The 8,807-nt window shown below is 44.6% G+C and overlaps 1 non-coding gene across 1 annotated transcript; it reads left to right on the top strand.

Annotated features, from left to right (window-relative positions):
• Window positions 1-3,594: 3,594 nt before the first annotated feature.
• Window positions 3,595-3,669, top strand: Trnas-cga. The gene has a single exon. It is a non-coding gene; the product is annotated as a tRNA-Ser (tRNA).
• Window positions 3,670-8,807: the final 5,138 nt, after the last annotated feature.

The raw sequence follows: 8,807 nt of genomic DNA, 5'->3' as shown, positions 1-8,807 counted from the left end.
AAACTATTTTAACTACAGGATAAAAAAATTAGATTTCTCTGGCCTTGTTCTGTAGTCTCGGTGTTGTCCAGTAGTTGAAATCGTTTCTTGGTATCAGCAATCTTTTACTATGGGCACCGAATCTCTCTTCAGATTAGTTACCTCTCGTTCTCGTTAGTTTTCATGAAACAAAAAAATACATATATAACAATCCAAGAGAGTCCTGTCACACTGGCGCCACTGTAATTTTTCCTCCTCTCTACGTAATTCTGTAGCTCTCAATTCGTTCGAGCAATCAATCATTCATGATAGGAAACACAGTCATAGCTCAGTCACTGAAAATGATTCAGAAATTTTACTTGTTAGAATGAAATCAGGCGATGATTCTTCTTCTCTGCAGGCTCGTGCTTTGCGGCAGTCTGCTAATCTGTACAAATAAAATGCCTCGTAATTTTGGGAGCGTTGTATAATCGGTCGGGAAACCTCAGATCAAGCGGATATTTGGCTTTGATGAAGTTTAACCTTCCGAAGAAGTAATGGAGCTCTTGGATTATTAAATGCAGGTTCGTATCCAGTCTTTCGGAAGTTCCCTTCTGATTAACAACTACGCAATATATCGATGAATATCATTAATTCTCAGTTGTCAAATACACACCTTCCGTATAAAGGAGCAATATATATATATTTCCCTTTGAATCGTACAATTTCGTCGTCTCAGTTATCTTCTGTCATAAATCTCAATAACCAGATTACAATTCTTCAAACCAAGCTCGGGCTAATCGGCACGAAGACAATCTCGGAAGCTCCCTTTCTTTTTTTCTAACAACCACCAGAGAGAGTACTACAAAGAATACTTATGCGCTCATGGCATAGCTATTGTATGAACTACTTTTTCGCATGGATTCTGCGAGAATGAAGATAGAAAATTAGTAAACGTCATTCAAGGGTAGAATTGTATCAGAATAATTCATCGAATATAAAGAGATATTACAAGTATTTTTAAGTTCTAGGGGACTGATGACCTCAGATGTTAAGTCTCATAGTGCTCAGAGCCATTTGAACATTTTTTTTTTAATGCTAGTAAGACGTACAGATGATGAAGTCCCATATTCCTGGACAGAGCGTAGGGGACGATGCGGGAGACCCGCACCGCTGTACTAGGCAAGGTCCTAGCAGAGGTAATTTGCCATTGCCTTCCTCCGACCGTAATGGGGATGAATGATGATGATGAAGACAACACAACAACACCCAGTCTTCTCGAGGCAGGGGAAAATCCCTGACCCCGCAGGGAATCGAACCCAGGACCGCGCGCTCGGGAAGCGAGAACGCTACCGCGAGACCACGAGCTACGGACAGACGCACAGAAATATTACAAATTATATACATTTTCACCTGTCGCCGCTGATTCCGCATAAAGTCCCAGTGTAACTGACACCTTTCCTTTCTCCCTCCTCCACCTTCAATTTACATGGGCATGGGTAGAAAAGTTCAAACAAGTGAGATAGACATAATGTTGACTTTATTATTAATTACTCCTTACAAATTTGTTCAATACTACCACTGGAGACGTCGATGAGATGCTGCACCTGTAAAACGACGTGAATAAAAGTCGTTCGCAGTAGCCCCTATGGAATCTGAGCAACGTTTTCCTTCAGATCAGGTAACGACCGAACGTATCCCTGGTAAATGCGTAATTTTAGATATTCCCAGACCCAAAAGTCAGACGGATTTTGAGAACGTGATTTAGGAGACCATGCATCTCGAAAACCTCTGGAGATAACACGGTTATGGAAGGCCCCATTACGCAGATCTTTCATCGGGCGAGCAACGTGACATGACAGTGGTTTCTGTACAGTTCTGCTCTTCCAAAGCATCAGTCACATGCTGTACAAGGACGTCTCAATAACGTGCATACATGGTACACCTGACAGGCTCTCTGGGTGTATAAAAGAATGGACCGAGAATAAAGGTGCTTGTGAATCCACTCCACACAGTCACATGCAGCGAGTACAATGGCTCTTCGTACACAACAGGCAGTTTAACACCACCCCAAATTCGGCAGTTGGGTGTCTACATTGCACCCTGTACTATAGAAAGTGACTCGTCACTCCATAGAATATTTCCCAGGCACATGTCAACTTCAATCCATGCCAGAAACCGAAGATCAGATTCAGAACCTTGCTGCGGATCATCAGGTTTCAGGTGCTGAACCATCTGGATCTCTTATAGGCACCGGCGTAGATCATACCACAAAAATTTCTATACTGTTGACCATTAGTACAACCCAGGGCACATGCTGCATGGTCAGTTACGGCAACAGCAATCTTGTCAAAAACTTCCATTGGGATGGGACACCTTCTTCTCGCCGGCTGGAGTGGCCGAGCGGTTCTAGGGGCTACAGTCTGGAACCGCGCGACCGCTACGGTCGCAGGTTCGAATCCTGCCTCGGGCATGGATGTGTGTGATGTCCTTCAGTTAGTTAGCTTTAAGTATTTCTAAGTTCTAGGGGACTGATGACCTCAGAAGTTAAGTCCCCTAGTGCTCAGAGCCATTTGAACCATTTTTAAACCTTCTTCTCCCAGGCGCCACAGCAAGTTAACCTGTGTTTTCAAATTTCATTATAATCTTCTTTAAATCATTTAATTACGTTGGGGCTATCCTCTGACCTTTGAATAGGGGATTCTCTCTGAGTGCAGCACTGTTCTTGCTGCTGCTGGCATAAAACATGAATGCATGGTTTCTCTTGTCAGTAGTCATATTGATGACTCACATTATGGCTTGTCAAATAACAACGTGGAAGTGTTATCATTAAACAGTGTACAACGTCAGATTTCCACCTGGCGGCCACAATTGGAACAATTTTTTTTTTCAGGAGTAAATCAATACCACATTAACGCATCAGCATATCTACCAAGTTCACTGCCATACGATAGTTACAGTCCACATTTGACCTTCGCGAGTAGCTGCACTTTAATTATAACCACCTGGTACTACTAGAATTTGCGTTTTCGCACCCTGGTCATGAAGGGGATAAGAACATGGTTTACAACTGAAATCCATCAGTCTATTCTGTACTGCCTCGTGTCATTTTTATATTTTTTTCTTTTCTTTAATTGATTGACTGATCTGAGACATTTGGGAACGGATTAAATAATATGATGCTGATTATGTATTGCTCAGGGATTGCGACGATTAAGCCTTGATATCCTATTTTTATTTTCCCTCCTTTGTGGGCAGCTTTTGCAAATGGAAAATTTCTGGAGCTGTGTGTGTCTGGGAGGCGCAATGAGCTCAGGAGAGGACATATGGAGATCGCGGATCGGTGACTTCAAGGTAGTCGCTGAGGGGACATCCATCCCACTTCTCAGAAGAATGCCATCATGAGTCATCGAGGCACTTGTGAGCAGGCAGTTGTTCTGTTCACATTTGTTGGCTCAGCTCCGACCACCAGGGGCCCCAGTTTCTTTTTCTCTAGATGCTGGTCAGCCCAGCATAACAGTGCATCGTCCCCATCTTAAAACGACATTATAATGAGGAGGAGAGCTTCTGTGAAGTTTGGAAGGTAGGAGACGAGGTACTGGCAGAAGTAATGCTGTGAGTGCCAGCCGTGAGTCGTGCTTCGGTAGCTCAGTTGGTAGAGCACTTGCCCGCGAAAGGCAAAGGTTCCGAGTTCGAGTCTCGGCCGGGCACACAGTTTTAATCTGCCAGGAAGTTTCAAAAGCTATGTTATCAGAGCACCAGTGTATTGAATTTATTTGAGGTGGGCGACGGGCCTTCCTGGAATGTAGGCGCTCATTCACAGCCCAGCTGGTCAGCTGAGCTGTACGACTGTCAGTGGACAATGGCGACTGCTTGGCAGACCCTACCTACCAGCACTGATGGAGTGTGGGATAGCACACAGCAGTTGAGCTAAGGAGGTAAAGGCTCACTAGTGGAACCGATGGACCCAGACCACAGACCCAACTGCGAGCCCATTGACACTCACACCTGTGAGGAATGGGAATTTGGCACTTAACTACTAGGAAACGTGCTAGTGTAGGTACAGGCCATTGGTTGGCTGATAAACTTTTTCCTAGCAGAGGAGCTTTAGCAGTTTTGTTACGGACATTTTGGTTGGTCAGCATTTAAGGGAGTCTTATGATTGGCGAAGAGAATTTTAGAAGAACTTTGGAGAGAGCAGAAGCGGAGAGGGACTACCGCAGGAGCACTCTGGATCGAGGGTTCTGGAAAGATGCTTGACGCTTGGAATCAGCCCTGGGAGCGGCGAGGACTCAGCTATGCTGAGGGGCTCTCGGAGAAATGCGGTGCCAGCTGCCAGTCTGTCAACAGGATCTCACATCGATCAAACATGCAGCTTGTACCATGGTGATGCGGAACAGACGACTGGGAATGAGAGTTATGAATCGTTCGCTAGGCGCATGATTCCGATTAAGTTAGATTTCGGAATCTCGATGGTTTTTCTTAGGCTTCCTCGGCTCATTAGCCCCTCAGTTAGACATCATAGCTGCTTCCAACATCCCACGTCTTATGGCAATGTCGAAGAAATCACTGTCCAGATACTGCAATCGTTTCTTTTTCCAGTGATGTATAAGAAAATGTTTATTCATCCTTTCTTCTTACCTGCAGCATTCTTCCAGTAAATCAAGTATTAGTCGAAACTGCCCACTATCTGTAAAGATTAGTTGTTTCACTGGCTCTGTACGTCATTTCTTTCGCTATCATTTCCTTAGTCTAAAAATGTGTGTTGTGTTGTTACCATTGAGGATCTGTAGTTAACTGGGGTCAGGCTGGATCAATACTTAATTTCAGTAGATAGATGAACCACCTTCTATTGAGTTTATTAATGATTTTTGAAAAAAATCCAACACTCTGGACTGATCTGTCACAGCTACCCTTCCCATCAGTTATCCCGTTACGTGACAGTTTCGATTACCACCTCTGAGTTTGAGAGAGAGCGATGTGCTTCTCGGGAGGTTCATCGGATGCATATCCTTATAGCTGCCAGAAAGACATGTCCAGCTCAGTTGGTATCTTTCACCATTACTCTCCTACAAGGACAAGATTTCAGCCTCCCTTCAACAATCAAATTAATCCTGTTGCCATATCCAGTACCTTCCGATACACATGATCCAAGGAGTTGTAGAAGTATGGGTCACTAGAATCGCTGCATCCCCTGATCTCTCATCAGGCCTCTGGCACCAGTCTGACCGCTTCAAACAGAAGCGAGACTCACTGTGTAAGTAGGCTGTTTAGGTTTTTTAATTGGTAACGCCACCTTTGTATAAAATTCACTGGCTGTGCTGTGTGCAGTCTGTGGCTAGTTTGCATTGTTGTCTGCCATTGTAGTGTTGGGCAGCGGCGGCTGGATGTGAACAGCGCGTAGCGTTGCGCAGTTGGAGGTGAGCCGCCAGCAGTGGTGGATGTGGGGAGAGAGATGGCGGAGTTTTGTAATTTGTCATGAACTGCTGTATATATTATGACTATTAAGGTAAATACATTGTTTGTTCTCTATTAATATCTTTCATTTGCTAACTATCCCTATCAGTAGTTAGTGCCTTCCGTAGTTTGAATCTTTTATTTAGCTGGCAGTAGTGGTGCTCGCTGTATTGCAGTAGTTCGAGTAATGAAGATTTTTGTGAGGTAAGTGATTTCTGAAAGGTATAGTTTAATGTTAGTCAGGGCCATTCTTTTGTAGGGATTTTTGAAAGTCAGATTGCGTTGCGGTAAAAAATATTGTGTGTCAGGTTAAGGACAGTCGTGTATAATTGTTCAAAGGGGACGTTTCAATTGACACAGAACGCCACTGTACATCCCTGGCTACATCATACCGGTCTCTGTTGTCAGTGGTGTGGTGTCAGTGTTAGACGATGCATGACAATTCGAGATCGCAATCCAGCTTCTATTTATCTGGTAATTAATTGAAACCCTCAACTGCCGACAGGTGTTGATATACCTCGATGGGGACAGCAGAAAGAGTGTGCCCCGACCGGGACTCGAACCCGGGATCTCCTGCTTACATCGCAGACGCTCTATCCATCTGAGCCACTGCGGACACAGATGAATTGCGCGACTGCAGGGACTTATCCCTTGCACGCTTCCCGTGAGACCCACATTCCCAACTGTCCACAATCTACACGCGTAATGTTCCTAATAGATATTTGCCCACCCACTCATTACTGGCGCACACTACGGTGACGATTCCCGTAAGAGTTCGGGCAACCTGTGCGCATTCGCACAGCCGTAGGTCAATGGCCATGTAACCTATAACTATATATGAAGAAAGTAAATGTTCTTGAAAGAACAGATACCATTGATGACCGTGCAGCTTCTCTAGAATAAATGGTAATTAATTGAAACCCTCAGCTGCCGACAGGTGTTGTTGATATATTTATCTGTTCCTGACAGGCTGTGGTGACGCTTTTCCTTTTCAGCTGTTGGCATCTGTCTGGACCCGAAAGCCACTAGAACACTCCAACGATCTTACCGTGATGTAGTCCTTCTGGAAGGACTTGTGCCTGCTATTTTTACCACACTGCTGTCCTGAGTCCGTCTCACCACCTCGAGTTCTGCAGCCATTGCACACCATGAACATGCCAGGCACATCATTGTCTTCTTGTTCGTAGCACTAGCCACACCGACACCATTTGTTTTCTACCCTTTGACTGAAGAGCAGCAATGTAAATTCTGCCCTCTCTACTGCCCAGCCTCATCTGATGTGGCGGAGGGTATAATGATCAATAGAGGTAAAAAAAAAGGTCAAGCTCTTTGGGGGATTTGGTGAATCTAAGCTACTTCTGCATTCTGGACTCGCATTCTGCAGGAGTGGGATTTCAGACTTCACGTTTTGTTTTCCTGAACCACTTCAACAAGTATAATTTTGCTGTAATTCCCTAAACAAAGCCATGTTTTATCCTTTTCCTTCTTATCCAAATAACCATATTCTGTCTTTGATGTTCTTGATGGCGACCATGTGTTAACTCCAATATAATTCCTTCTTTTGAAACTCATTCCTGAAGTTGAGTCCTCTTCACATCTAAAAGTTTTTAAGAAGAACGAAAGAAGTGCTATAAGAAAAACTGGAAATGCTCTCTCTTTGCCGGGAATTTATACAGATATCTGAAACATTTTCTTCTAAGAATAGTTCCACTTTGCTGAAAGGTACTAGGAAACTCCAGGAAAAATACAGCTACCAGCTAAAAGTAACATTCTTGGTACAACAGTGAGAATGATGTTGATGATGTCCCATGCTCCGAGGAACCTAGGGGACGATGCGAGAGGCCCGCACCGCCGACTAGGCAAGGTCCTAGCGGAGGTGGTTTGCCGTTGCCCTCCTCCGACCGTAATGGGGATGAATGATGATGATGAAGACAACACAACAACACCCAGTCATCTCGAGGCAGGGAAAATCCCTGACCCCACCGGGAATCGAACCCGGGACCGGTGCGCGGGAAGCGAGAACGCTACCGCAGGGACCACGAAAAAAAAGGGGGAGAAAGTGAGTTTATCTTGCTGGTACTTTGGTACTTCTTCGTGATATACTAAGAAAGCATTGCGGATTTCATAGCGTTTCTTTAATTTCGAAGTTCCTGGCTTACTGGATATGGGAGTGCAATGTAATGTGATTTGACTGACGACGCATCCAGTCTAAATATTCCAGAAACTATCCAAAGAGAATTTCATGCTTCTACAAAGAAAGAAACGCTATCTTTGAAACTTATGTGAGTCCGATAGCAGTAGCCTTCTTGTTGCAGCGTAGAATATCAAATATATAATTTAGAGACTGGAGCGGCATTGACGTTCTAATTCATTCCAAAGGTGTTCCGTAGGATTCAGGTCGGGAATCGAGGGGGCTAGTCCGTTTCGGGAATGTAATTGTTCACAAACCACTGCCTCATTGACGCTGCTTTATGACAAGTTGCATTTTCATGCTGACACTATCATCGTCTGCGAACTGTTCCTCCGCATTTAGCGTTTTCTGAAGCGCAATATGGGGACCAGCTTAGAATTACGAAAGCCAACACTATACCGTAACATAAACCTTCCTACTTCACTATGGGCACAACACATCATGGCAGGTAACATTCTCCCGGATTTCTATTAACCCAAACCCTTCCATCGAACTGATACAGGGTAAAACGTGATTCATCCACTGTATCCCGGATACTAGTTAGTTTTATCGAGAGATTCAATTAATCGAAGTTCGAATTAGCAATAGTCGACTGTAATCCCAAGTAAATCAGCTTAATACGCTGAAAACAATACGACGCAAGGAAATTATTTTTCAAGTTATCTATTTTTCAGGTTTCATTTCTTTCCGAATCTTGTAGCAAAACTGAAAACAGACTCCACTGTGCTGTTCGCGTGCTCTTCTTTAGTAGGCAGTATTCGGCTAGTCCTGTTGATGTAATATCCTGCCACTAGATGACTCTGGCGGTGCCATCGTTTCCGAACACAGACGGAGCATTAATGTGTGGAGCCCGCAGTTCTTTTTGCTTGTCTCTCGTGCCGGTGATAAGTGTTGGGCCCTCAGATTAGGAGGCAACCGTTGAGTAAGTAGCGTGCCGTTTCAGCTTCGTCCCACATACCCGCCGGCTACTGGCCACACGATCGGCTATTCAAGGACGGCTTGCGAGACCCAAAGGAGAGCCGCGTGAACACCACACGTGTCCGGCCCAGTCAAGGTTCTCCATGGTCTGTGGTTCTTATGCCGATGCTTATTTTCAGTTCGACCTAACCAAGCATTTGCCAGGCCTATTCAGGTGTCTCCCGCTAGATTAGCAGCTTGCGTAATACATCCTGATCAAATCCGCGCACTGGGGATGCGAAAA

This window comes from Schistocerca piceifrons, chromosome 2 (genome assembly GCF_021461385.2).
Source record: "Schistocerca piceifrons isolate TAMUIC-IGC-003096 chromosome 2, iqSchPice1.1, whole genome shotgun sequence".
Classification (NCBI taxonomy): domain Eukaryota; kingdom Metazoa; phylum Arthropoda; class Insecta; order Orthoptera; family Acrididae; genus Schistocerca; species Schistocerca piceifrons.
The sequence above is the reverse complement of the archived record's forward strand: the minus strand, read 5'-3'. Positions and strand labels throughout refer to the sequence as shown.